Genomic DNA, 24,878 nt, shown 5'->3' on the forward strand with positions numbered 1-24,878 from the left:
TCATCAAAGCTGGCATAGACGTGCTCTGGTTTGACTGCTTCTTCAGGTCTTCATTTCCTTATGAAGCCTCCTGAGTCACGTAAAACTCACATTAAATACATTTGTATGCTTTTCCCTTTTTTTTTTGAGGAAGATTAGCCCTGAGCTAACATCCGCCGCCAATCCTCCTCTTTTTGCTGAGGAAGACTGGCCCTGAGCTAACATTGGTGCCCATCTTCCTCTACTTTATACGTGGGATGCCTACCACAGCATGGCTTGCCAAGTGGTGCCATCCGGGATCCAAACCAGTGAACCCTGGGCTGCGGAAGCGGAACGTGCAAACTTAACCGCTGCGCCACCGGGCCAGCCCTGCTTTTCTCTTGTGAATGTCTATTGTTACAGAGATCCAGCAGAGAACCTAGAAGGAAGGGTAGAAGGTAAAAGATATTCTTCCTCCCCTACAATCCCACCACAATAACTTTGATTCTTGAAGGTTTTTCTTGTGCCTTGAATTGCAGTTAGTTAACTCAGGCAGTTAGCAGTTAAGACAGTAGCAGGGGTTAGGAGTCAGCTGGTGAAGAGCAAAAATGGGGGACGCAGCTGTTTAGAAGGCAGCAGGAGGGGAGAGGCTGTGGGAGGAGGCCGTTCCTGTCAGCCAGGCTGCTCAGCTGAGGGCCCCCTCTGGAGAGAAAGACATTCAAGTGAAACAGCAAATGAGTTTTTCTAACAGCTCCTTCCCTGATTCGGCAGTGAAATATTGCCTGAATGTGCTTGAATCACCTTCAGGGGCTTGTAAGACACCCCGAAGAGATGAAAGTGATTTCCCCAGAGAATCCCATGACTTAATGATAGCTCAATAAGGAATAAAAAAGAAAACACTGCCACAGAGTTGAAAATAATGATTTCCTCCTGCTCATAGGCAGACACGGGGCCTTGTGGAGGCACAGCAGCTAGGAATACAGTCTGCAGGAGAATGGAAATCACCGCGGACTTCCAGCCTGGGGCTTCTCCCTGACCCACCCAGTTCCTAGGAAAGGAAGAGGAGGAGGGGCCAGCTCCCCCTGCCGTGGGGTCCTGACTTGCTCCCATCTCCAACTCAGCATGAAATGCAAACTTTCTTTCTGCTTCAAGGGCCTTAGGTTCTTTCTGAAACAGACCCTGGGAACTGAAACAAAGCCCATTGTCTGGACTATCAATTTTCTTTTCTTACATTTAAAACATTAGCCCAAATTTCAAACTTTTAACTATAATGGGCGGAATCGCCTTACGTTTACACTCAAATGCGTTTTTATGTACTCCCACCTTCCGAAAGAGTGAGACGTTGGCCTTCTGTTTCATAAAGGGAAGAAAATCGGTTAAATGAGGAATACTTCCCCTAAGAAAATAAAACACTATGTGCTCATTGCAAAGATCATTTTTATGTCTTCTAAATAGCGGTGAACACTTGCTGAAACTAAACCCATAGATGTCTCAACAGCTTTATTTGTTTGCTCTATTTTTGGCTCCATTATTGAAGCAATCTCTGTTGGCAGACATTGTTCTACCAATAATTTTTTGAGCAGTTAAATTTTTTCTTCTCTTTAATGCAATAGAACTGAGCATGTCCCTCTCTCAGGATAATCTGGAGCCTGGCATGGGTGGGCGGGCAAGAGGGAGATATCATGTTCCTAATCGGATTTTGTGCGGATCCAAAATGTGTAAGAGATTCATGGATTACTCTTCAGCCACATTTTAAGCATTTAAGGTTTGGGATCTGAGGGACACAGAAAGCTTCCCAATGGGCCTGCTGTCATTCCTGTAATTCCGCTGGGATCCTCCTCTTTGAATTAAGGCCTTGTATCTCACAATTTGCAGAACTCAATCCTAAAGACTCCTTAAGGATTGGAGCTTGCATTAGGCGATTCTGAGGAGTCTTCAAAGAAGCAGGGCTTTGCTCTGAGCTAGGTAGTGTCCGAAAGTGGAGGAAATTCTATCATTGGCAATCTTAATATTTTCTATCTAGAAGCTAGGAGGACTGAAGTGAGACTAAAGCTGTAATTGGTAAAGAAGCAGCTGTCACTCGTACTAGACAAATAGGGATTTTTGGCAGCTGTTGTGGTTTGGACAATGTGCACATTTGGTCTGTGTTCAGACATGACTATGGGGTGAGTAGTCTGGTTTGTTGTTGTGGCGGAGAATTTGCCACCCCAAAATATGTCTCTTTGGCCTCATTATTTTTAAGAACAAAAGACTCAGGAAGAAACTTTGACCTTCCCCTTAACTGACTAAAGGAATTTAAGACAGAAAGCCTGTTCCAAGAAGGAGTCAATACCACGGATAACTATAGAATAACATGAACTAGGTGTGAGACAGGGAGGACCCGAGCAAGGCCCCTTTGATCAAAGTCCTCTCCATGTCCCATTATCTCTGCCAGGGAGGGCAAACATTCATTTACCAAACATTTGCTTTTCCATCTCCCTGTGAAATGCCTTCCTCCCCTTTGAAGTCTCAAACCACTATGCCCAACATCCTCCTTTGTCTTTAGCTGAAGATGGTATTTAAGGTGGTGGCTTTGGCTATTTTGGCAAGTTACTCAGTTTTCCTGGGTTTCTCCCATGTATACACGTTAGTAAACTGTGTTTGATTTCTTTCTGTTGTTCTGTCTCATGTCAATGTAGTTCTTAGATCAGCCAGAGGAACCTAGAAGAGTAAAGGAAAATTTCTTCCTCCCCTACGCTGTCATCTTCTGACTCAGCTCACAAAGTAGTCCTATCTGATGATGTTCTGTGAGAACGTTTGTGTTCAACAGCAGAGCACCACAGCCGAGCTCTGGGTGCCAGACCACCTCCTGGCTCTCAGGGGCTGCTTTTCTCTTTTTTGTGGTTTTGTCATTAAGAATGGAGTATTGCTAGTGTTCAGGTTCATTTCTCAGCTTAGAGATCCATAGAGATGGGCCCTGAAGCAGGTGACTGTTGACAGAGGAGGAAGCCCATGAACTTAATTTGTAGGAAGGTACCTAAGACATTAGGGCAGGACGTGAACAGCCTACGCACCTTAAATTACCCCCGTTGTGACATCACTGTGTACAGCCACTGGTGTACATGATTATGGCTCTGAATTATCAAGGGAAGGTTAAATGACACCCAGTGAGTTCTTTTAAAGGAGGTAGTGAAGACACAATCCATTTTAGAACTATGATCGTAAAAATCATTAAAATATTTAGAATAAAAGTACTCATCATTGGAGCAGATATAGCCCCAGGCTTTAGCCATCCCATTGCAGTGGGAAAGGTGGGAATACCCCTCCAAGGGATCCCTGGTAGACCGGGGACACTGGGACTCTACTCTCGCACAACTTCTGGTCCAATGGGGGCACAGTTTCCACTGTTGAGGAGTCCCTGATGGAACCAGACAGATCAAGTCCCCGCCCCTACAGACATGCCAGGCTGACGGGGAGGAATGGAACCAGTCTGATAGGAGAGACACAGGTCTTGCTTGCCATCAGTTGTAGGGGTCATAACCATGGCTTGGCCTTCAGCCTTGGTGCTGTGGGACACCGCAGGCAGAGTTCAGCCTGGCCTTTCGCTACCAGCCAAATGGCATGGCTCACAAAGCAAATTTTCTGCAAAATTTCATAAAGAGAGGGTACAGCTAAGGCGAAACAGCAAAAAATATCAGTATGCTGAACTTCCAGGGAGGCCATGGCAATGTGATAAGCCAGCTATTAAATGGCTTAAAAGCCGAGAAGTGTCCTCGAAAGAAAAATCAGTGGTTGAGCAGTTGTGGAATGTTAGCGGGAGTGCGGAAGGATTGGGGAAGGTTGAGATAAGTGGAGATAATACAAAGGATCAGGAACACTTCTCAAGGGCTTCCCCTGAGCCAGGTACTGTTCTGTTTCCCATGTGTTATCACAGTCCTCACAAAAATCCTGTGAAACAGGTGCTACCATTTCCTGCATTTTACAGAAGAGGAAATTAAGGCACAGGGATGTTAAGTAACTTTCCCGAGTTCTAGTGAGAATTGGAGCTGGGATCTCCATCTGAGCAGTCTGGTTCCAGAGTCTCACACTGTGCACTAGAATGGCCTCTTGATAAATCATGAGCAGTGGGTGATCCTGACCAGGCCACCCCTGCAAGCCTATGGGCTCCTCAGAGGAAAGTGGAGCCTGCAGGGCCAGCCCTGGTGGCCTAGTGCTTAAGTTTGGTGCGCTCCACTTTGGCGGCCCAGTTCGGTTCCCAAGCACGGACCTAAACCTCTCATCTGTCAGTGGCTGTGCTGTGGCAGTGGCTCACATACAAAAAGAGGAAGATTGGAAGCAGATGTTAGCTCAGGGTAAATCTTCCTCAGCAAAAAAAAAGACAACAAAATGTGGAGTTTGCAAACTGATTCTAAAATCTATATGGAATGGCAGAAGAACTAGAATAGCCAAAACAATTTTGAAAAAGAACAATGATGGAGAACTCACACTTCCTGATTTCCAGATTTGCTGTAAGCTATTATAGTCAAGACAGTGTGTTATTGGAGAAAGGAGAGACATTATAGATCAGTGGAACAGAGTAGAGAGACCAGAAATAGATCCACATGTGTATGGTCTATTGATTTTTGACAACGGTGCAAAGATAATTCAATAAAGAAAGTATGGGTTTTTCAAGGAATTGTGCTGGAACAATTAGATATTTATATGCAAAAAAATAAACCTCAGTCCTTCATACCCCCCAAAGTGAACTCAAAATGGATGGTAGACATAAATGTAAAACTTAAAACTGTGAAACTTCTAGAAGAAAACATTGTTGCCTTGGGTTAGGCTGAGATTTCTTAAACATGACACTAAAAGCATAACCTATAAAAGAGAAAATTAATAACTTGGACTTCATCAAAATTAAGAACTTCTGCTACTTGAAAGATACTGTTAAAAGAATGAAGAGAGGGGCCAGCCCAGTGGTGAAATGGTTAAGTTCACATGTTCTGCTTCAGCAGCGCTGGGTTCACCAGTTCAAGATCGTGGGTGTGAACCTACGCACTGCTTGTTAAGCCATGCTGTGGCAGGCGTCCCACATATAAAGTAGAAGAAAATGGGCATGGATGTTAGCTCAGGGCCAGTCTGCCTTAGCAAAAAGAGGAGGATTGGTGGCAGATGTTAGCTCAGGGCTAATCTTCCTCAAAATGAAAAAAAGGAAAGAAAGAAAAGACAAGCCACAAATTGGGAGAGAATGTTTGCAAAACATATATCTGATAAAACACTTGAATCTGGAATATATAAAGAACACGTAAAACTCAATAATAAAAAAAAACAGTCAACCCAACTTTAAAAAATGGGTAAAATATTTGAACGGTCACTTCCCCAAAGACTATATATGGATGGCAAAAAAGCACATGCAAAAATGTTCAACATAATTAGTGATTAGGGAAACGCAAATTGAAACCACGATGAGAGCCGCCTACACACACCTATTAGAGTGGCTAACATTAAAAACCCAACAAACCCAAATGAGGATGCAAAGCAGCTGATGCTCATACGCTGCTAGCAGGAATGTAGATGATACAGCCTCTTCAGAAAACAGTTTGGCAGTTTTGTATAAAGTTAAACATTTACCATACAACCCAGAAAGCCGACTCCTAGGTATTTACCCAAGAGAAATGAAAATATGTTTATAGCAGTTTTATTCATGATTGCCAAAAACTGGAAACACCCCAAATGCCCCTCAAGTAGAGCATAGATAAATAAAATGTGGGGCACCCGTGCAAGGAAACGTTATTCAGCACTAAAGAGGAACGAACTATTGATGTGCGGAATGGCCTGGATGGAGCTCAGTTGCCTTATGCCAAGTGAAAGAAGACAGATTCAAGGCTACATCCTGTGTGTTTCCATTTATACGACATTTGGGAAAAGGCAAAACTATAGGGACAGAGAACAGATCGCTGGTTGCCCGGGAAAGGTTGACTGCAAAGGGACACAGGGAATGTTTTGTGGCTGATGGAACTATTCTAAATCTTGATTGTGGTGGATGACTGCAGTCAAAGCTCACAAAACTACATACTAACAGGGGTGAATTTTACTGTATGTAAATTATACCTTAATTTTTTTTTAAGATTTTATTTTTCCTTTTTCTCCCCAAGGCCCCCCAGTACATAGTTGCATATTTTAAGTTGTGGGTCCTTCTAGTTGTGGCATGTGGGACACCACCTCAGCATGGCCTGATGAGTGGTGCGATGTCTGTGCCCAGGATCTGAACCAGCGAAACCCTGGGCCCCCAAAGCAGCATGTGCAAACTTAACTACTCGGCTATGGGGTCAGACCCATATCTTAATTTTAATTATTTTTTAAAATTTTATTTATTTTTTTTGCTGAGGAATACTGGCCCTGAGCTAACATCCATGCCCATCTTCCTCTACTTTCTATGTGGGATGCCTACCACAGCATGGCGTGCCGAGCGGCGCCATGTCCGCACCCGGGATCCGAACCCGGGAACCCTGAGCCGCCGAAGCGGAACGTGTGAACTTAAGTGCTGCGCCAGCGGGCCTGCCCCCCAATGCCTTAATTTTTAAAATGGAAGAAAAAAAAGGGAGGTTGCAGCAGCTTGTGGGCACCGACCAGAGTTGGTGAATTTTACAAGAGATCTTTCCAGAATATGGCCAGTGTCCTTAAAAGTTCCATCAACTATGTATTTCCAGGCCAAAGAAAGCCTCTAAATTCAAGACCCTTTGCTGCCTGCGATTGGTGGCTTGAAACTTGAGATTGGCTGAACTCCTCTGAGGCTCTGGCCTGGGTGGGAAAAGTGCCGAGGGCAACAGAAAGCAAGCAGGAGTCAGCTCACAGAGTGAGCAGCCAGACCAGCCGACCCTCCTGTCTCCCAGCATTTCTCCAACCCATTCTTCTAGTTCCTTTGGGTCATTCTTTCCTTTTGTAAGTGGCTTGGGGAGCTGTCAAACATGATGATTTTGTATGTGATCCCACCCTCACCCCATGAAGAGACACATGAGCCTCAGTGACGTAGGCAAGCAACTACTTTTTTCTACAGGCCACCATGATTTATTCAGAGGGGGCACATGACTCAAGCAGGGACCAAACAGCATCTTCCTGGAGACCACTGGATAGACATTAGGAGAAGGAATTTCTCTCTTCATGGAGGTTGCAAAATTGGGGATGATTAGAACCAAGGCTACTTCCTGGTGGTCACCTTGCCAGAAAGGGTCATCAACAGAGCCAAGAGATGGAGAGGAGGTGAGGGCTTTGATAACATGCCCTGAGCCCCTGGATGCAGTCATGCAGGGAGCAAGAACCAGCCCTGAATTTCCCTGTCACGGAAGCATTAAGTCCTCTTTCCTGCTGACTGGTTTCTCTCTACCTGAGTCTTTACTGACACAGCCAAATACGGGCCTGTGGTCATGCACCACTGAGAGTTCCGTTCAGACGAGTTCAGCCAACGGTTGTGGACACCTGCTCTGTGCCAGTCATTGGGGACCCAGGGCCCATGAAGACACAGTCCCGGCCCTGGAGGCACTCACAGTTTCATGGAGGAGGCAGACATGTCAGTAAATGGCAAGTGGTCAGATAAAGGTTAGCTAACGTGAGGAGCTATTAGAACTCAGAAGCCCAGCGCTCACCCCAGCCTGGGGCTTCAACCAACGCTTCTTGGAGATGGCCACTGAGCTGAGTCTTGAAGTATCACCAAGGTGGAAAGGAGGGAGGAAGGGTCTTTGGGGCAGAGGCCTGAGCAAAGACCTGGCAGGGTGAAACAGCGTGACGTGTGCAGAGAAACACAAACCTTCGGGTTTTTCTAGAGGAGTGCTGTCTAGTAAATCTCTTCCTGTTGATGGAAATGTTCTATCTCTATGTTGTCTATTATGTAGCCTTTAGCTATTAAGTACTTGAAATGTGGATAGTGCAACTGAGAAGCCAAATTTTTAATTTTATTTCATTTTAATTAAAATATGTAGAGCTAGGGCCAGCCCCAGTGGCCTAGTGGTTAAGTTTGGTGCACTCCACTTTAGTGGGCTGGGTTCAGTTCCTGGATGTGGACCTACACTACTGTTCTATCAGCGGCCGTGCTGTGACAGTGGCTCACATACAAAAACAGAGGAAAATTGGTGACAGATGTTAGCTCAGGGCAAATCTCCCTCAGCAAAAAAAGGTATAGAGCTGCACGCAGCTGGTGGCTACTATATTGGGCAGCACAGCAGCTCTAGGCAGTGAAGCATGAGGCAGGAGTGGTAAGGGACCAAGCAGGCCAGGAGAGCTCAGTGAAGGGCCACAGAGGCCATTTAAAGTGTTGGACTTTAACCTGTAGGTGATGGGAAGTCTTTGGAGGGTCACAGACTGAAAAGTGACTTGGGTCGTATCACTGGACCAGGGACTGGGATGGAGCAGAGAAAGACTGGAGTTAGAAGAGCATGGCTGTGGCTCGAGGGAGAAGTTATGAGGGTCTGAAATATGGTAAATACAGAGGAGCTGGGAGGAGGGGACTGATGCCAGAGGCTTTACGAACACAGAGTCAGCAGGACCAAGTGGTCTCTTGGTTTTGAGGGTGGAGCTGCATCTCCTTCTTGGACAGATTTACAAGAAAGATGGATTCTTGGGTGGTGGGGCATGGACAGGGGGCTGCTCCCCAGCAGAGCAACTGGAGGGGATCCTGCAGCAGCTGCCAGATTCCAAGGCGCCACTTCCCTGCAAGGCAGGCTCTGTCAAGGTCAAAGATGCAGGACAAAGAGACACCTTGCCTGGCTATTGATTCTTGTTAACTTGAAGGATCACAGCAGCTTTGAAAACTACTGACTCAGATTGTAAATATTGACACCAATTTCCACAATACCAATCGCAGGAGTGGGAAGGCTCCAAAAAGACAGAGAGTCAGGTTAAAGCCTTTGTTAATTAAAAACCACCTGAATTATTTAGTAAAGTCAAAGTATCATTGAGAGTCAGGGATTTCCCGCTCACTGGGCATCCTCGAGGGGAGTGGGTCCAGCCTTCCTTTAGCTTCAAGACAGGGCTGTGAGCCGCATTCCAGGGTGGGAATGGGGGGCCCCAAGCGTAGGTCTTTTTTCTTTTTAAGTAATCAAACAGATTATCCTCTATCTGAGATGGGCCACCAAGATTGCCTCCACCCTGGTTCCCATATTCATTCGTTCACTTATCACATATTTATTGAATAACTACTATGTGCCATCTCTTTGGTAGAAGCTGGAACTATTGGGACAAAAGGCACAGACCTTGCCTCAAAGGATCTCTGAGTTTAGTGGGACGATTATAATACCGTGAATAACAGTCACTGAGACCCACTATATCAGGCACTCTGCTGGGTGCATTTTATGTGAACTTAATCTTTCAAAAACCCTATGAGTAGGAACTGTTGTGATCCCTAATTTGTAGATGAGGAAACTATGGTACAAAGGCCTTAAGTAACTCACTCACGTATACAGAACTCACTTAAATACTTAACCTTAAATCCTGGAATAGGCAAACCTCTTCTATTGAGAGACTGAATATACAAATGGACAGGGGGCCTGCCCAGTGGCACAGTGGTTAAGTTTGCACATTCTGCTTTGGCAGCCCAGGGTTCACTGGTTCAGATGCCAGGTGCAAACCTACACACTGCTTGGCAAGCCATGCTGTGGCAGCATCCCACATATAAAGTGGAGGAGGATGGGCACAGATGTTAGCTCATGGACAGTCTGCCTCTGCAAAAAGAGGAGGATTGGCAGCAGATGTCAGCTCAGGGCTGATCTTCCTCAAAAAAACAAGTGGACAATGGCCAGATCATACGTAAAAACAGGACTCTGACCCATAATCTGCAGCCTTTAGTCCAGGAAGCCAACCCACTATCTACAGTAATCAGCCCAGGAAGCCAGCTTACTATTTATGAGTCAGACTTGTAGGTAGTCAACCACCGTCTCTAGCAACCAGCTCAGGAAACCAAACAACAACCGCAAACAGCCAGGATTTGATTACTAACTGACAGCTTCCCAAATTTTTGTCCCTGCTTCCAACTTAGGACCAACCAGAGGAAGCCAAATATGGGCCCCACCCAATCATATAGGACGCCCCACTCCTGGTAGCTCATCTTCAATCCCCATGCCAACAGCCTCCAGGCCCACCTGAAGCCCTCACCTTTCCCGCCATACCCCTTTCCCTCCGCTGCCTGACTCTGAGTCTCTCCCAGCCACAAGTGACGGCGGTTGACTCCTTTATTTCTGCCCAGTAAAGGGCCAAATAGAAAACTTTTTCGGCTTTTTGGGCCACACAGTCTCTGTAGCAACCGCTCAGCCCCTCTGTGGGAGTGTGAAAGCCATGAATGGGAGTGGCTGTGCTCCACTGAAACTTTATTCATAAGAACAACTTGCGAGCAGGATTCCGTGCACGGGCCTTGGTTTGCTGAACGTGATTTGATGCTTTGCTGCTCCTTTGGTGAGAATGTCACTACAAACTCTAAGCCTCCAGGGAAAGTGTCAATACTTTGATCACTATTTGATCATGTCTTTTGTAGAGGAGAGTTTCCTTTCTAAAGCACTTTCCCATCTAAAATGTGTTCTGGGGCCCAACTTCCAACATGTGGAGAGGGAGGCGGGCTCCCCTCACACCAACGAGCAATTCTCTGGACACCAGTGGAGTGTCCTACAATTCAACTCAAAGCTGACACTATCCACTGGAGACAGCACCAGCTTCCACAGACTAAGAGCTCGTCCCACAACATCACTCCCTCTCCCGTCATCACTACTTCAGACGCCGGTTGCAAACTGAGGTCGTCACCTGTGCTTCTGACCAACCGGCGATAGACTAGATGTTCCAAAGACCTCTCCTCTGGTTGACTAATTCACTAGTGTGGCTCACAGAACTCAGAGGAGCATTCCTCTTACTAGATTACTGGTTCATTCGGAAAGGATATAACTCAGGAGCAGCCAGATGGAAGAGATGCATAGGGCAAGATATGAAGCTTCCACCATCTCTCCAAGCTGGCCACTCTCCCCGCCTCTCCCCATGTTCACCAACCTGGAAGCGCTCTGAACCCCTTACTGTGGGGATTTTTATGGAGGCCTCATCACGTAGGCAAGATTGATCATTAACTTCATTTTCAGCCCTTCTCCCTACTTAAGAGAATGGAGGGCAGGGCTGAAAAGTCCAAGTTTCTAATCATGGCTTGGTCTTTCCAGTGACCATCTCCCGTTCAGGAGCCATCCAGGAGCCCACTGGAGTTGCCTCATTAGAAGAAAAGACACTCCTAATACCCAGGAAATTAGGAGAGCTTCAGGAGCCCCTTGTCAGTAACCAGGACAGAGACCACAGAGACCAACACGTCTTTTCTATTATCTCACACCGTCTGTCAATTAAGTTGGTCCGGCCAGATTATGAGCCCTTTGAAGTTAAAGACCATATTTTATTCACATTTTCTGTTCTCTAAAGGGCTTACCTGGCACCATGCAGGGCACACAGTAGGTTCTCGATAGACGTTTGTTAAAATGAGTTGAGTTGAATTAAATTATTGCAATGATTTGGTAACACTGGAGCTTAAAGGTTGTTATTCCCATTTTACAGAAGATAAAACAGAGGTGCAGAGAGTTAAGTGACTGTGTTTATCTAGAGTATTTTGCAGGGTGAGAATCTGGACCCTGTCTTTGAGGCAGGACTGTCTCCACCTCTTGGGCAGGACAGACTCCTCCTCTGCTGGGCTGGTGCAAGAGCCCCACAGAGGCAACCTGCTGCTGATCTCCCTTTGTCTCTCTGGTTGAATTCTCTGATCTGATAATCTTCTAAACACTGAACATAACTTCCCCCACCCCCTCCCATTTTTCTAAAGTGAACCCTTGGGGGAATGAGTCAATGTGTAAAAGCCAAGATTTCTAGGCCATGGAGTTTGTCCCTTTAAGCCTCAGACAGTTTTAAAAGTTTTGTACAGGAATCTTCGTGAGTGCCTGTCCTTGCCTCTGTCTTCTCCCTCAGAGAACCCCAAGGAGAATTTAGCTCTTTGTGCTAAAACAAGAGCCTTGGTTACAGACAGCAGTGGCTAGGCTGTGGGGCGACTCCAGAAGTCCTCATGACATCCAAGAAGGTGTGTGGAGTGACAAATGACCTGGACTTCTTTGAGGGGATTATTGTTTTCTTATAGATGTTTCTGTCTCCTCCTCAACTGTTAGGCTGTCATCTGTCACTTCATGAAGCTAAGGAAGGCTTCTGCCTGAAATAACATCCCTCTCCCCTTGTAATCTGTAGTCCCTTCCCCTGTGGGCTTAGAACTTGTTAATCAAGCTTGATTAAAACTTGGCAAGGAAGTGCTGGGAGAAAAAAGCTTTTCCTCTGCTGACTTAAGTCCAGTGGTCAGGGGCCTGCAAATTAACTGACAGGAGAAAGGAAAACACATTTTATTCATATACCTGTGGAAGCCTGCAGATGAAGAGGGTCACTGACTAGAAATAGAGGTTTATATACCAATTGAAGAGGGGAAAAGGGAGGAGGAGAAAGAGCTTCTCTGGGAAAAACAAATGGGCCTTTCTTGGGGAAGACAAATGGACTTTTAGGGAAACAAATGGAAGGTATGGTAGTTTCTGCAATTTCTCATCTCACAAGAGTGGGTGATCTTCTTCCTGGGAGGGACACTCCCCCCGAGAGGGGATGTATGGCGGCCTCGCTCTCCAAAGGTTCTGCCTTTGAGTCAGATAAGGAAAGCTCCAAAAAGGCTTCTGCATCTGCTGTATCTCAAATGTCTTCAGTTTAAAATAATCTTCCACCAACTCGAAGCTTGAAATGCACGAGCTTTAGTGACATCTACAGTGACACTTCAGAGTCTTAAAAAGAATGGTCTCATTTTTAGCCGGTTCTGGGCAGGTGAGGTTGCCAGGTAGCTAAGTAAAGGGTAGGTGAGGTGTCCGCGCAGAGATAAGTTGTGGACCCCATTTCCAGAGGCCGACCGTCTGCAGTCCAGCTGTTTAGAGCTGGGACAGCTCTTCCATCAGCTCCAGGAGGTACTCGAAAGGTCAGCAGCACGTTGACTACTGAGCGATCCCGGAAGCGTCAAGTCCTAAAATTCCACCACTAGGCCTTCATTCTTTAGGTGAAAGTTTCCCCCTGTCCTCCAGACACTAACAAGTATGCTCTCACGCTCTCTCCCTCTCTCTCTAAGGGTAGAATGACACAAAATCATAAAGGTAAAAAGGGTACACGAGGGAATACAGGGAAAAGTAAGTCTTTCTCTATCCTATGCGGCTGACCTCCTTGAGAAGCGACTAGCTTCCAGTTTCTACGTATATGTGTGTTTTTATTTTTACACAACTGATAAAACGCCACACACACTATTCTTTACCTTATTTTCATTTTATTTTTTTTTTTCTTTTGAGGCAGATTAGCCCTGAGCTAACATCTGCTCCCAATCCTCCTCTTTTTGCTGAGGAAGACTGGCCCTGAGCTCACATCCGTGCCCATCTTCCTCCACTTTATATGTGGGACACCTACCACAGCATGGCATGCCAAGCGGTGCCATGTCCGCACCCGGGATCCAAACGGGCGAACCCCGGCCACTGAAGCAGAACATGAACACTTAACTGCTGAGCCACCAGGCCAGCCCCCATTTTTTCTTTAAATAATACACATTTGACACCAGTACCTAAAGAATTTTTCTTGTTCTTGCTGTGGATGCAGTGGTACTTCCTTGCATGGAAGTACCATTATTTATTGAACCAGCCTCCTGGTGACGTTATTCCTCCTGCGGTTGCTATTACAAATGGTGTTAAAATGAATAGCCTTGTACAGAAGCTGTTGCACACGTATGCGAGCACATCAGCAAGAATAGATTCTTGGAAGTGAAATTGCTAGCTAAAGGTATAAGAACTTTAATGCTGGGGAGATATTTACGTTCTCTGTTTAAAAATGCAGTGTGAAGCTTGCTGCCAGGTGGGCAGAGAGCTGCATGACTACAGCCTCTTCAGAATTTATCTTCTACTAGGTGGAGACAACCTACACAAACTTCCCTTTACCAGACAGTTTGGATTACTACACAATAGGCTTTCAATAAATGTGTGGAATTCATTGAAATGAGGAGTGCCAAAGAAATCGTAAGGGCTTTGTCTGTGAGGCGAAGAGGAGCAGATCAGAAATCTTCAGCTCCAAATCCAGCTGAACACAACCTCTTGCCCTCCAGCGCTCTCACTTGCTCCACCTGCCCCTCCAGCCTTCCATGTTCTCTCTCTGCTCCCCTCCTGGTTTCACTTCCCTCCCCTCTCAGCTGAGTCCCTGTGTATCATTTCAACTACTTGTCAATGTCTTCAACTCTGACCATTGTTTCCTTCCATGCTCCTTGCTCTAAACACCCCAAACTTTGTGCCCTCCCCCTGCCCCTTCCTCCAGGTTGTGGAACAATGATGGAAATCTCGCCCTGGGGAAGATCACAGATCCAAGGTCGCCAGCTCAGCTGTGTTCACAGAATACCCTGACAACCCTTCCACCTATTTCCTGCCAGGTCTCTCTTTCATTGCTCTCCTTCTTGCGTCTCAGCGTCCACTGCACTGGCCATGCCTAACGCCTCCTTCTGGGCTGTGGGTCTCCTTCCTTCTCATTTCCTCAGAGACCCTGTTATTCCTTTTCTTGTTTATCTTCAACTACTTCTTCTTTATTCATTCTTTCTTCATGGTTTATATACCTGGCATCTAGTAGATGTTCAATAAATTTTTTATAAAACCAAATTTACTCAGGTATAATTTACAAACAGTAACATGCACATTTAAAGTATATATCTCATTGAGTTTTTTTTTTAAAGATTTTGTTTTTTCCTTTTTCTTCCCAAAGCCCCTCAGCCCCTTTTTTTTTTTAGGAAGATCAGCCCTGAGCTAACATCTGCTGCCAATCCTCCTCTTTTTGCTGAGGAAGACTGGCCCTGAGCTAACATCCGTGCCCATCTTCCTCTACTTTATATGTGGGTCACCTACTACAGTATGGCTTGCCAAGCGGTGCCATGTCCACACCCAGGATCCGAACCGGCGAACCCCAGGCCACCAAAGCAGAACATGCGAACTTAACTGCTGCACCACTGGGCCATTCCCCACAGTTGTATATTCTTAGTTGTGGATCCTTCTAGTTGTGGCATGTGGGACGCTGCGTCAGCATGGCTTGATGAGCTGTGCCATGTCCACGCCCAGGATCCGAACTGGCAAAACCCTGAGCTGCTGCAGTGGAGCGCATGAACTTAACCACTTGGCCACGGGGCCGGCCCACCGTAACTAATATTCTGATGGAGGATTTGTATCCAGATTATATAAAGAATTCATGAATCAATTTAAAAAAATAATGAAAAGGCTTGAACAGACACCTCACTAAGAAAGATGTACAAATGGCCAATAAGCACGTGAAAAGATATATAGCATCATTAGTCATCAGAGAAAGACAAATTAAAAACAAAAATTAAAATTAATTCCATCATCCCTGTCATCTTGAGGTCTATTTCTATTGACTGATTCCTCCGAATTATGGTTCACATTTTCCTTCTTTGACTGTCTAGTAATTTTTTGTTGTATGCTGAACATCGTATATGAGAGATCCAGATGATGAAGCATTCAGAAATCATGTCATATCAAAAAGTTGAAAGAAGTAGAGATGTTTGTTCTGAAGAAGATGCAGGAGGGTTACAATGGGTATCTTTTCATACTAGAGGGTGGTGGCTACAGAGGGTAGAACAAAGGCCGATGAAAGGAAAGGACAGAAGCATGGCATCTGCATAGATATTAGGAAAAATTCTCTGTGCATCAGATCTTCTGCCTGAACAAGTAGTGCTTGTGGCAAAGCGGAGGCTGGGTCACTGTTTATTGGGGATTTATGCATCCACATGGCCAGAGGAAAGGTTCCAGTGCATCTCTACAGAGCTTTGTGGGAAAAACACAGGCTTTGAAGTCAGTCAGATTTGAGTTGGGTTCCCAGTTTTACTGCCCATCAACAAGTTACTTAATTCTCTGTGCCTCACTTTCCTCATCTCTAAACAAAGATGACACTACATATTTCTAAAGATTGTTATAAGGATTAAAATGGAAAGCCCTGGCATTCCTGCTCCTGATTGTAACCCAGCATCCTGACACTCCTACAAATATCTGCTCCCCTGGCTCAGTTGTACCTTTGGGGCCTTCAGCAACTCTGTTACCTCGTGAGGTTGGTTCCTATTCCATCCCCCATCTCCTGACTTCTCCAAACACCACTGCCTGTCCAGTCTCTTCAGTATCATAGAAAAAAAACCACAAAACTTTCTCATTTTAAGCTCTTATCTAACCCCTTCAATTTCTTAGAAAAATTCTTCCACAGCCTCCCACTTCCCCTACCTCCCACTTCTGTACCCCTAAATGTGCTCTGTGTACATTTCTATGGTTATATTTGCCATGTTGTTTTAATCTTTTAAACTATTTTTAAATTATTACAGTAATATATGTATTATGGACTGAATGTTTGTGTCCCCCCAAAATTCATATGTTGAAATCCTAACCCAAGGTGATGGTGGTAGGTGGTAGGGCCTTTGGGAGGTGATTAGGCCACGAGGGAGGAGCACTCATGAATGGGATTAGTGCCCTTATAAAAGAGGCTCCAGAGAGCTCTCCTGTCCCTTCTGCTATGTGAGACACAGCAAGAAGAGCCATCTCTGAACCAGAAAGTAGGCTCTCACCAGAGATCAAATCTGCTGGCACCTTGATCTTGGACTTCCCAGCCTCCTGAACTGTGAGAAATAAATTTCTGCTGTTTATAAGCCACCCAGCCTATGACATTCTATTTTAGCAGCCCAAACGGACAGACAGTATGGTTATAATTAAAACATTCAAGCAATGGAAAAGGGTACAGGTGAGAAGTTACAATTCTCTTCCCTCACCAGGCCAGTGTCATCTGAGAGAGAACCATTTTAATTTTCTTATGTATTTTTCCAAGAAATATTATATGCATTAGCAAGTATGTGCACAAACACACACACACCACATATATATTCTTTCTTATTTTTAAATAATGGGACCTTGCTCTACAAACTGCTGCATGCATTGCTTTTTCTACTTCATGTGCCTTGTACGTCTTTGCAGATCAGTACACGAAGCAATGCCTCCTTCTTTTCAACAGTTGGTTGGTTCCTCTATGTGGACGCACCAAGGGTTATTACTTCAGTCTTCTCTTGCTGGACATTTAGTTTGGTGTGGTGTGTTGTCTCTCACCACTGGGCTAAGCTGTATATTAATTGTCTGTCTGAGACTGTGTTTTCAACCTGACAGGGGGTACATTTTATTTTTGGTTGTATATCCAGCAACTTGGCATGTTGTAAAAGTCGTGAACTGAATTCTATTCCCTAGAGTTGCTCCTACAAAGGCCTGGCCCAAGACTCTTTCCCAGGGGGGGCCACCAGCAAAAATGGTCTCCCCAAATTAGATTAAACTTAATTTCATACAATACTTAATCTTTGCCTCTTCCTGGTTCAGCAGGCAGACTCACTCCTTCAGAGACATCCACCTCCCACTTATCTCCTGGACCCTCCAGGTCACCACGGAAATGTGCTTTCAGAAGATCCCTTTACTGGGGTCACATCCCTTCCCTGTGGCCCTCAGTCATCTTGTCCCTAGGCCCCTCCTTTAGGGAACCACTGCTCAGAATGCTCTCGGACACTGTTGTGTCCTCTCAAGAATCACGTCCTGCTTCTCCCAGCATCACCTCCCAGAAGGAGGAAGCAGTACATTCTCCCCCTGATTTCAAGCCCCTGGCACAAAGAGACCCCTGGGAAGCATTTACTGAAGCTTTCCAGGCCTTTCTCAGCATGAATATTTTACACTTCTGCAGTAAACTAGATTGTTAAGGCAAGGAAAAGGAGTCGTCTGTGCCACACTGCTACACGCTGACAAGGAGTTTGGGGGATGGGAGTGGTGGGAGAGGATGGGGCTTCTCGTCTCTTCCCATCCAATGCAGAAATTATGTCCCTGAGCACCCAACTTTCCCAGCGGTTTGAGTGGGTGGCTGTCACCAGGCCGGCAGTGCTCCTGCTTGCTGGTTCACCTTGGGGGTGCTTGAAAAGGTCATCTTGGATTTCTGTTTTGTCATTTTACTCTCAGCTTCTGCTTCTGTCCCACTCATGAATACAAGGGCCCCACCTCTGAGATCATCTCATCCAGCTGTTACGTTTTATTTTATTTATTTATTTTTTTGAGGAAGATTAGCCCTGAGCTAATTGCTGCAAATCCTCCTCTTTTTGCTGAGGAAGACTGGCCCTGAGCTAACATCTGTGCTCATCTTCCTCTACTTTATACATGGGATGCCTACCACAGCATGGTGTGCCAAGCAGTGTCATATCTGCACCTGGGATCTGAACTGGCAAACCCTGGGCTGCCAAAGCGGAACATGCGCACTTAACTGCTGTGCCACCGGGCCAGCCCTGAGCTGTCACGTTTTAAAAAAGGGGAAATAAGACTCAGGGAGATGAAGGATTGCTCAAGGTCGTGCCCTGGATGGCAGGTGGGAACACTCACTTAGGGATGCTGACCCACAACAGGGGCCTTTGTCCACTCCACTGACCTCAACCAGAAAGGGCATGTCAAGGCTAGACTGGACTGCCACTGCTGCTGGCTTACTCCCCTTCCCTGAGCCTAGGGTGACAGAAACAGCTAGTACTTGTATAAAACGTCCTGTACACCAGGTCCTGTTTGAAGTGCTTTACGTATATTAATTTATTTTGTAACTCAATCCCCTATGAATTATATTTCTCGTTTTTCAAGTGAAGAAACTGAGGCTCAGAGAGGTTAAGTAATCTGCCCAAGGTCGCGCAATGACAGAGCTGAGATGCAAGCCCAGGCAGTGCGGCTCCAAAGTCCATGTTCTTAACTTGTGCACCATCCTTCCCCTCAAAATAACAAACTACGTCAGGCTCTGTTCTAGGAGTTTACATGCAATATTTCACTTCATCCTCATCACATCTCTCTGTGAAGAGGAAAATACGCTTATTGAACCCATTTTATAAGCCTCTCTAGGGGTTAGAGAGGCCAAGTAAACTGATGAAGGTCACTTAGCTGGTGGAGTCAGGACTGAAGGGGACCAGAATATGCCACCCCAAAATACGTTTTGGCATAGGGATTATTTTGAGCTAAAGGCAATTAAGAAACAATAGATGTGGGGTGGGGGGGAAGCTGTCTGCTCTCCCCCTATCTGGCTAAAAGCAGGATATTAATTTCCATTTGTAAAAGTGTCTCCCTGTCTATACCAGGAAGAGGAGGACAACTCATAGACTCTTAATCACTAGGACAGCGCTAGACTCTTATCAGCCCAGAGAAGGCATGGAGAGGAATCTACGTAACAAATCTTATTAAAATAATCCTTATCTTCTATTAGTTTCCTCCCATATATTTACCTTCCACAGTTTGCCACCTCTAAAAGCCTAAATCCATTTTCTTTCATCTTGTCACTTCTCTACAATTTATTGTTCTTTGTTAAGATACTGTATAAGCCCCAAGTTCTAACAATCCCTTTGAGTTACTCATCACTGAGTTTCTCCCATGTATATGCACACTGCATGCATTAATAAACTCTGTTTTTCCTTGTTAAACTGCCTTTGTCAGTGTGATTTCCAGGCTCCAGCCACAGAACCTGGGAGGGTAGAGAAAAAGTTTTTTTCCTCCCCTACAGGACTAAACCCAGATCTGTTGACTGCAAGGCTAGACCTCATACTGCCTCATAAAAGATGCTCAACAAATGGAGACTGAATGAATGAATGGCCCTGTATTAGTCCACTCGGGGTAGGGTGCCATAACAAAAGACCACTGACTGGGTGGCTTAAACAACAGAAATTAATTTACTCACAGTTCTTGAGGGCAGAAAGTCCAAGATCAAGGTGCTGGCTGATTTGATTCTGATTCAGAGCTCTCTTCCTGGCTTGCAGATGGCCACCTTCTTGCTGTGTCCTCACATGGTGGAGAGAGAGTGCTGTGGTGTCTCTTCCTCTTCTTATAAGGACACCAGCCCTATCGGATTAGGGTTCACCCTTATGGCCTCATTGAACCTTAATTATCTCGTAAAGGTTCTGTCTTCAAATACAGTCACACTGGGAGTTAAGGCTTCAACATATGCATTTCAGGGCAGGACATAATTCAGTACATAGTAGGCCCTTTTCTTGTCCCCTTGGGTAAAGGAAATAATAATGACAAGAAAACTGAAGAACAGCCTATGGGCATTGAGAATGGTTGTTGGGTCCTTCCCTTGGCTGGTCATGGGAAACCAACAAAGGGGTGAAAACCACCAGCCCATTTCTGTGGGTGTTGACTGTGTTGTGGTTTCTGGACATGGTGAGGTTTTGGCAGTGGCCACAAAAGGCTCTCAGGTGAGAGAAAACCCAGAAGGGAGGTGAGTTCCCACAGAAAATGTAATGATCATGGACTAATAACGTCTGACTAATTACACTAGTTGCACCCCATCTGTCTGTATGCTTTCAACATCAGCAAATCTGTCCACAGCTCTACGTTTCCAAGCAGTGGAACGTGTCCCAGGCCTGAGGTGTCATCTGCCAGAATTCTGTGAATATCCTGCCCAAATCCTGCCAGAATCCAGTGTCTTTTCTCTTCGCACCCAGGGCATGATGCAGGGAGGTTGAGATGCTCTGAAGTAGGTGTATTGCTAAAACTAAACTTATGATTATAGAATCATAATTTCCTTTCTGCTTTCCTCTAAAATCATACATGCGTCCTACGGGGGAGAAAATGGGCTACAAAAGGCAGTCAAAAACATTCACACAATAACCAATCTTTTAAAGGCACATATATTTGTAAAAGGTAATTCCCGCAGAAATACTAATTATTTGGAACATTTCACTGCAGGGCAGCTGGTGTTTGCTGGAATAACTTACAGGTCCAGAAGAAGCAATGATGGATAAGCCACCATAACAGAATGGATACTTCTCACCCCGGATCCCAGAGCAGGGAACTATTCCCAGTCACTCAGAACTCATTTCCTGGCTCAATATGGAAGCTCCCAGCATTCAGGAGCCCACAGGTGAATCACAGCTGATGAGTTGAAGGAGTAGGGGTGGGATTCTGCCAGAGAACAGAAGCTGGAGTCCAAAAGAGGCTGTAAACAGGAATCAGCACCTTGCCTGAACCAGGAAGGAGGACGGGAGGCAGCTAGGAAGATGAACCAGGAAGTGGAGCTGGACGCCCTGAAAATCCTTAGTGCTGCCCTTGGGTGGAGCCTCCTGCCCACCTCTTCAGCTTCCTCTCCCGTCACTGAATTTTAAGCTCCAATGACTAAACAACTTGTAATTCCGTCCCATACCAAGCTGTGGCTGGCTTCTGTGTGTTTGCTCAAGCTGTTCCCACCACCTGGAACGCCTTCCCTCTCCCACTTCTCTTTGGTTGGCTGACTCCCACCTACCCCACAAGAGACAGCACAGGTGGTCCCTCCTCCAGAAAACCTTCCCTAACCCTCAGCCCATGCTTTGTCTTCACTTCCCCGTTACCCAAGCACAGATCTGTCACCAAATTGCCCACCTTGCGTTACAGTTGTCTGTGTGTGGACGGGTCACGTCCCACGGATGGAGGAGTGCTCAGGCAGACCAGAGTCCCCATCTTTGTATCCCAGTGCCTGGCACAATGTTAGGCACTCAGTGTAAGTTGGTTGAACTAATGTTAGTGGGGAGAGAAGGAATCATGTGGGCAAAATCATGGCGACAGGACCAACTTTTCCTGGGAGAAATACAGCACATCTAAAAGTCACAATTCAGCCCAGCGTTAAAGGCAGGCCTGGGGCACCTGATGTGATTGCTCTTCTAAATCAAAGAGAAAAGGTCACCAAATAATAACGATAGAGTAAAAGCCCCTTTCTCTCCTTATATCCTCAAGCAAACAGAGCCCCCAGAGCTGTAAGGGACCTTCATGTGGATCTCACGCAGGCTGTGTCATTCGAGAAGTGGGGAAGACGGGAGCCAGGGAACTTAAGGGAATTGCCCTGGGCCCCTAGGAAGTCAGCGAGGAGAAATTCTCTTTTCCTCTACCCGTCTTAGGTTCATTGGCTATGGTCTTGTAAATGAGACTGACGATAGACGGATTAACAAGAGAAAAACAAACCGTTTATTAGCACAGGCAGTGCACATCATGTGGGAGAAACCTCAGTGATCAGTCACTCAAAGGGGTGGTTAGAATTTGGGCTTGTATATCATTTTAACAAAAGAATAAATTTGTAGAGAAGTGACAAGACAAAGGACTTTGAGTTTCCAGGGGTGGCCAATTTGGGGAAGGCAAATATGTAGGGGAGCTAACAGAAGACAAGGGCTAGTTAGCAAAACTTATTATGTCAGTTCCCCTGGTGCTGTCTCCGGGCTGATCAAGGTGTAGAGTCTCGATGATTAACTTCTCTCTGTTCTTCTGGTAGAGGGGAAGGGGGCTCTACAAATTTATGTCCTGCTTTTAGGCAAATAGTAGGAGGGCAGAGAGTTTTTCTTGTACCTGCTGCCTCTCAGTTTCCATAAGCTCAAAATAATCCTTATGCCAAAGTGTCGTATTAGGGGGCGGCATACTCTGCTACCTTGCAGTGGCAACGCTGGGACTAAATTGCAAATCTCCCGATTCCCCAGTCCTAACCTGTGGCCCTGGATTATTGATTTTAGGAAGCATGAATGGGGTAACTACTACCTGGGGACAAGAGGCATCCATCCCATGAATAGGCACTGGAAGAGAGGAGCTGCCACTCAAAAGCAAACTCCTGTCAAGAGAGGTGGGTGGAATGACCGCCTGAGGAGTCACCGGTTCCTGGGAACTGTGTGGGAAGGCAATGACAGAGTGGGTCAGCATCGTCCAATAGGAGATAACACGAGCCATGTGTGTAATTTTAAATTTTACGCTAGACATTTAAAAAGTAAAAAGCTACAAGGGAATTTATTTTTAATAATATATTTAGCTCAATATATCCAAAATATCATTTCAACATGTGATTAATTTAAAAAATCATTGATGAGATATTTTACATGCTTTTTTTCCCTAGTAAGTCTTTGAAATCTGATGTGTATTTTATTTATTTATTCATTTTTGAGGAAGATTAGCCCTGAGCTAACATCTGCTCCCAATCCTCCTCTTTTTGCTGAGGAAGACTGGCCCTCAGCTAACATCCAGGCCCATCTTCCTCTACTTTCTATGTGGGACCCCTACCACAGCATGGCTTGTCAAGCGGTGCCATGTCCACACCCGGAATCCAAACCGGCAAACCCTGGGCCGCCGAGACAGAACGTGCGCATTTAACCGCTGCACCACCGGGCTGGTCCAAGACGTGTATTTTATACGTAGAACACATCTCAGTTTGCACTAGCCACATTTCAAGTGCTCAGTAGCCACACGTGGTGAGTGGCTACCATACGGGACAGTGTAGGAACAGCGGTAAGCCACCCACTGTCCCACCCAGTTATATCAGTACCACTGGCTTGATGTAGTGCGTGAAGTCCTACCATGAGCCCCTCTTATGGATGGAAGCATTACCTTCAGAAGGCCCAAGGTACCTGTGCATCTGCCGTCTAGGAGAGTTAAAACATTCACCCAGCAGGGGCGGCCCACTGGTGCAGAGGTTAAGTTTGCCATTTCGCTTCTCGGCCACCTGGCGTTTGCCGGTTCTGATACCGGGTGCGGACGTGGCGCTGCTTGGCAAAAGCCATGCTGTGGTAGGCATCCCATGTATAAAGTAGAGGAAGATGGGCATGGATGTTAGCTCAGGGCCAGTTTTCCTCAGCAAAAACAGGAGGATTGGCAGTAGTTAGCTCAGGGCTAATCTTCCTCAAAAACAAAACAAAACATCTATCCAGCGGCTGGCTGGCAGTGCAGCAGTTAAGTGCGCACGTGCTGCTTTAGGTGGCCCAGGGTTCGCTGGTTCAGATCCTGGGTGCGGACATGGCACCGCTTGGCAAGCCATGCTGTGGTAGGTGTCCCACATAGAAAGTAGAGGAAGATGGGCCTGGATGTTAGCTGAGGGCCAGTCTTCCTCAGCAAAAAGAGGAGGATTGGGAGCAGATGTTAGCTCAGGGCTAATCTTCCTCAAAAAAAACAAAAAAAATTCATCCAGTAGACTGCATGTTAACACACCACCCACTTGGACCCATAATGACTTGGAGGCAGAGGAAGGGCTGCTATGACTTTTTCCTCCCTACCCTCAGCTATCTAGGAAGGGCCAGATCCTTAGATGAAATGCTTTCCTTTTAAATCCTCTAAGCCTAATTAGCTGCTTTGAAAGCTCCACGCTTCTGCTTTGGTAAAATTTTCTCGTCTTCTTAAGGATCTCAGTTTAGCTGTCTTGGACTTTTGGCCTGGGCCTTTGCAGAATTACAATACCCCAAACCCTGCCTTCCTTTCTGGACTCTTCTGCGGCTTGCTCCCCAAATCTTATCCCATCACTAGACTCTGGGGTCCCATTCCTGTAGGGTTTTGCCAGTAAATCCCTTAAATCGGGGTCCAAGCCAGTATAAGCTGCCTCAGCAGGATAAACTGGGGCCAAAGATCACGATTCAAGATGGTTAGAAAGCTGCTTCTTGAAAGGGCTCAGCTGTTTAACAGCAGAGCTCATTTTTCCATTAACTTCTCTTTATCCCAAGAAGCAGGTCACAGAAGTTGTAAGAACGTACATTGTTTCCAAGGGACACAGTAAAGCTATTTTTGTATTGAATGAGTGAAAAACGCCTCTTGTAAATATTTAAATTTTTCTTGAATTAGCACTTATGTTAAGGAAAAAAAAAGATCTCCCAGTGCCAGCAGTTTCAAAATTTTGGGGTGAATCAGTGAAAATCTAAAATAAAACAAAACAAAAAAGAAATAAACAAACTTTTAGGTGACCAATGTCATGTTAAGAAAAATGTTCCAAAACTTGGAAATAGGAAAATGGGATTATTTCCATCTTTCCTTTTAGGGTCATGCTGGGCTAATGTAGAATATTAACCAGTTTCGTATCTAAATTGGCAAACTTTTGCGAACATTTTTTCT

The sequence above is a fragment of the Equus quagga genome, chromosome 5, assembly GCF_021613505.1.
Source record: "Equus quagga isolate Etosha38 chromosome 5, UCLA_HA_Equagga_1.0, whole genome shotgun sequence".
In the NCBI taxonomy this organism is placed as follows: domain Eukaryota; kingdom Metazoa; phylum Chordata; class Mammalia; order Perissodactyla; family Equidae; genus Equus; species Equus quagga.